This window comes from Rutidosis leptorrhynchoides, chromosome 9, assembly GCF_046630445.1.
Source record: "Rutidosis leptorrhynchoides isolate AG116_Rl617_1_P2 chromosome 9, CSIRO_AGI_Rlap_v1, whole genome shotgun sequence".
NCBI classification, from domain to species: domain Eukaryota; kingdom Viridiplantae; phylum Streptophyta; class Magnoliopsida; order Asterales; family Asteraceae; genus Rutidosis; species Rutidosis leptorrhynchoides.
This window is the reverse complement of record NC_092341.1, coordinates 260,807,723-260,813,675: the sequence shown is the minus strand read 5'-3', so window position 1 is coordinate 260,813,675 and position 5,953 is coordinate 260,807,723.

Below are 5,953 nucleotides of genomic sequence, written 5' to 3'. Positions count from 1 at the left end.
TAGAAGCTATATGAGTAGAGATTTTTGTGCTAAATTAAATTGTCCATTGATGCCTTTGGATAGTAAATTTTTACTAGAATTAGCAAATGGTAAATTAATTTCAGCAGATAATATATGTCGGAATCGAGAAATTAAACTGGTTAGCGAAACATTTAAGATTGACTTGATACCAGTAGAGTTAGGGAGTTTTGATGTGATAATCGGTATGGACTGGTTGAAAGAAGTGAAAGCAGAGATCGTTTGTTACAAAAATGCAATTCGCATTATACGAGAAAAAGGAAAACCCTTAATGGTGTACGGAGAAAAGGGCAACACGAAGCTACATCTTATTAGTAATTTGAAGGCACAAAAACTAATAAGAAAAGGTTGCTATGCTGTTCTAGCACACGTCGAGAAAGTACAAACTGAAGAAAAGAGCATCAATGATGTTCCCGTCGCAAAAGAATTTCCCGATGTATTTCCAAAAGAATTACCGGGATTACCCCCACATCGATCCGTTGAATTTCAAATAGATCTTGTACCAGGAGCTGCACCAATAGCTCGTGCTCCTTACAGACTCGCACCCAGCGAGATGAAAGAACTGCAAAGCCAATTACAAGAACTTTTAGAGCATGGTTTCATTCGACCAAGCACATCACCGTGGGGAGCTCCTGTTTTGTTTGTCAAGAAGAAAGATGGTACATTCAGGTTGTGTATCGACTACCGAGAGTTGAACAAACTTACCATCAAGAACCGCTACCCACTACCGAGAATCGACGACTTATTTGATCAACTACAAGGCTCGTCTGTTTATTCAAAGATTGACTTACGTTCCGGGTATCATCAAATGCGGGTGAAAGAAGATGATATTCTAAAGACTGCTTTCAGAACACGTTACGGTCATTACGAGTTTATGGTCATGCCATTTGGTTTAACTAATGCACCAGCTGTGTTCATGGACCTTATGAACCGAGTGTGTGGACTATACCTTGACAAGTTTGTCATTATTTTCATTGATGACATACTTATTTACTCAAAGAATGACCAAGAACACGGTGAACATTTGAGAAAGGTGTTAGAAGTATTGAGGAAGGAAGAATTGTACGCTAAATTTTCAAAATGTGCATTTTGGTTGGAAGAAGTTCAATTCCTCGGACACATAGTGAACAAAAAAGGTATTAAGGTGGATCCGGAAAAGATAGAAACTGTTGAAAAGTGGGAAACCCCGAAAACTCCGAAACACATACGCAAGTTTTTAGGACTAGCTGGTTACTACAGAAGGTTCATCCAAGACTTTTCTAGAATAGCAAAATCCTTGACTGCATTAACGCATAAAGGGAAGAAATTTGAATGGAATGATGAACAAGAGAAAGCGTTTCAGTTATTGAAGAAAAAGCTAACTACGGCACCTATATTGTCATTTCCTGAAGGGAATGATGATTTTGTGATTTATTGTGACGCATCAAAGCAAGGTCTCGGTTGTGTATTAATGCAACGAATGAAGGTGATTGCTTATGCGTCTAGACAATTGAAGATTCACGAACAAAATTATACGACGCATGATTTGGAATTAGGCGCGGTTGTTTTTGCATTAAAGACTTGGAGGCACTACTTATATGGGGTCAAAAGTATTATATATACCGACCACAAAAGTCTTCAACACATATTTAATCAGAAACAACTGAATATGAGGCAGCGTAGGTGGATTGAATTATTGAATGATTACGACTTTGAGATTCGTTACCACCCGGGGAAGGCAAATGTGGTAGCCGATGCCTTGAGCAGGAAGGACAGAGAACCCATTCGAGTAAAATCTATGAATATAATGATTCATAATAACCTTACTACTCAAATAAAGGAGGCGCAACAAGGAGTTTTAAAAAAGGGAAATTTAAAGGATGAAATACCCAAAGGATCGGAGAAGCATCTTAATATTCGGGAAGACGGAACCCGGTATAGGGCTGAAAGGATTTGGGTACCAAAATTTGGAGATATGAGAGAAATGGTACTTAGAGAAGCTCATAAAACCAGATACTCAATACATCCTGGAACGGGGAAGATGTACAAGGATCTCAAGAAACATTTTTGGTGGCCGGGTATGAAAGCCAATGTTGCTAAATACGTAGGAGAATGTTTGACGTGTTCTAAGGTCAAAGCTGAGCATCAGAAACCATCAGGTCTACTTCAACAACCCGAAATCCCGAAATGGAAATGGGAAAACATTACCATGGATTTCATCACTAAATTGCCAAGGACTGCAAGTGGTTTTGATACTATTTGGGTAATAGTTGATCGTCTCACCAAATCAGCACACTTCCTGCCAATAAGAGAAGATGACAAGATGGAGAAGCTAGCACGACTGTATTTGAAGGAAGTCGTCTCCAGACATGGAATACCAATCTCTATTATCTCTGATAGGGATGGCAGATTTATTTCAAGATTCTGGCAGACATTACAGCAAGCATTAGGAACTCGTCTAGACATGAGTACTGCCTATCATCCACAAACTGATGGGCAGAGCGAAAGGACGATACAAACACTTGAAGACATGCTACGAGCATGTGTTATTGATTTCGGAAACAGTTGGGATCGACATCTACCGTTAGCAGAATTTTCCTACAACAACAGCTACCATTCAAGCATTGAGATGGCGCCGTTTGAAGCACTTTATGGTAGAAAGTGCAGGTCTCCGATTTGTTGGAGTGAAGTGGGGGATAGACAGATTACGGGTCCGGAGATTATACAAGAAACTACCGAGAAGATCATCCAAATTCAACAACGGTTGAAAACCTCCCAAAGTCGACAAAAGAGCTACGCTGACATTAAAAGAAAAGATATAGAATTTGAAATTGGAGAGATGGTCATGCTTAAAGTTGCACCTTGGAAAGGCGTTGTTCGATTTGGTAAACGAGGGAAATTAAATCCAAGGTATATTGGACCATTCAAGATTATTGATCGTGTCGGACCAGTAGCTTACCGACTTGAGTTACCTCAACAACTCGCGGCTGTACATAACCCTTTCCACGTCTCAAATTTGAAGAAATGTTTTGCTAAAGAAGATCTCACTATTCCGTTAGATGAAATCCAAATCAACGAAAAACTCCAATTCATCGAAGAACCCGTCGAAATAATGGATCGTGAGGTTAAAAGACTTAAGCAAAACAAGATACCAATTGTTAAGGTTCGATGGAATGCTCGTAGAGGACCCGAGTTCACCTGGGAGCGTGAAGATCAGATGAAGAATAAATACCCGCATCTATTTACAGAAGATTCGTCAACACCTTCAACAGCTTAAAATTTCGGGACGAAATTTATTTAACGGGTAGGTACTGTAGTGACCCGAACTTTTCCATGTTTATATATATTAATTGAGATTGATATTTACATGATTAAATGTTTCCAACATGTTAAGCAATCAAACTTGTTAAGGCTTGATTAATTGAAATATGTTTCATATAGACAATTGACCACCCAAGTTGACCGGCGATTCACGAACGTTAAAACTTGTAAAAAACGACATGACGATATATATATGGATATACATATGGTTAAAATGAGATTATGATAAGTAAGTATCTCCATAAGTATATTAACAATGAGTTATATACATATAAACAAGACTACTAACTTAAGGATTTCGAAACGAGACATATATGTAACGATTATCGTTGTAACGACATTTAAATGTATATATATCATATTAATATATATTAATATATCATAATATCATGATAATATAATAATTTAACATCTCATTAGATATAATAAATAATGGGTTAACAACATTAATTGAGATCGTTAACTTAAAGGTTTCAAAACAACACTTACATGTAACGACTAACGATGACTTAACGACTCAGTTAAAATGTATATACATGTAGTGTATTTAGATGTATTAAAATACTTTTGGAAGACTTCAAGACATATATCAAAACACTCATACTTAACAAAAATGGTTACAGTTACTTTCCCATTCTTTTCTTTCATCAAGAATTCTAGTCGTATTCTTACTCGTATTATACACAGCTTCAAAACGTACTTACTATGGGTATATACCAATAGGAACTAGCATGGGATTCCACTCTTGATTATGTCATGTATGACTAATCAATTTTAACTTCTACCATGAGCTAGTCAACTAACTAGAACTCCTTTTAACCCCACTCACCACTCACCAATTACCACTCATCATTCACTCCATTTCACTTCCAATTCTCTTTCTAATTCTCTCTCAACACACACACACTATTATGAACGTATTTTTCCAGTAGTTAATCATCATCTTCATCAAAAATCACTTCAAGAATCAAGCTATAATCATCATAGGAAGAACACTTCAAGAACACTTCAAAAATCCCTTCAAGTTTACTAATTTACTTTCAAGCTTTCTAATCCATTCCAAGTAATCATCTAAGATCAAGAAACCTTTGTTATATACAGTAGGTTATCTTTCTTATTCAAGGTAATATACATATTCAAACTTTGATTCAATTTCTATAACTATAAACTATCTTAATTCGAGTAAAAATCTTACTTGAACTTGTTTTTGTGTCATGATCCTACTTCAAGAACTTTCAAGCCATCCAAGATCCTTTGAAGCTAGATCATTTCTTTTCACTTCCAGTAGGTTTACCTACTAAACTTGAGGTAGTAATGATGTTCATAACATCATTCGATTCATATATATAAAACTATCTTATTCGAAGGTTTAAACTCGTAATCACTAGAACATAGTTTAGTTAATTCTAAACTTGTTCGCAAACAAAAGTTAATCCTTCTAACTTGACTTTTAAAATTAACTAAACACATGTTCTATATCTATATGATATGCTAACTTAATGATTTAAAACCTGGAAACACGAAAAACACCGTAAAACCGGATTTACGCCGTCGTAGTAACACCGCGGGCTGTTTTGGGTTAGTTAATTAAAAACTATGATAAACTTTGATTTAAAAGTTGTTATTCTGAGAAAATAATTTTTATTATGAACATGAAACTATATCCGAAAATTATGGTTAAACTCAAAGTGGAAGTATGTTTTCTAAAATGGTCATCTAGACGTCGTTCTTTCGACTGAAATGACTACCTTTACAAAAACGACTTGTAACTTATTTTTTCGACTATAAACCTATACTTTTTCTGTTTATATTCATAAAATAGAGTTCAATATGAAACCATAGCAATTTGATTCACTCAAAACGGATTTAAAATGAAGAAGTTATGGGTAAAACAAGATTGGATAATTTTTCTCATTTTAGCTACGTGAAAATTGGTAACAAATCTATTCCAACCATAACTTAATCAACTTGTATTGTATATTATGTAATCTTGAGATACCATAGACACGTATACAATGTTTCGACCTATCATGTCGACACATCTATATATATTTCGGAACAACCATAGACACTCTATATGTGAATGTTGGAGTTAGCTATACAGGGTTGAGGTTGATTCCAAAATATATATAGTTTGAGTTGTGATCAATACTGAGATACGTATACACTGGGTCGTGGATTGATTCAAGAAAATATTTATCAATTTATTTCTGTACATCTAACTGTGGACAACTAGTTGTAGGTTACTAACGAGGACAGCTGACTTAATAAACTTAAAACATCAAAATATATTAAAAGTGTTGTAAATATATTTTGAACATACTTTGATATATATGTATATATTGTTATAGGTTCGTGAATCAACCAGTGGCCAAGTCTTACTTCCCGACGAAGTAAAAATCTGTGAAAGTGAGTTATAGTCCCACTTTTAAAATCTAATATTTTTGGGATGAGAATACATGCAGGTTTTATAAATGATTTACAAAATAGACACAAGTACATGAAACTACATTCTATGGTTGAATTATCGAAATCGAATATGCCCCTTTTTATTAAGTCTGGTAATCTAAGAATTAGGGAACAGACACCCTAATTGACGCGAATCCTAAAGATAGATCGATTGGGCCTAACAAAC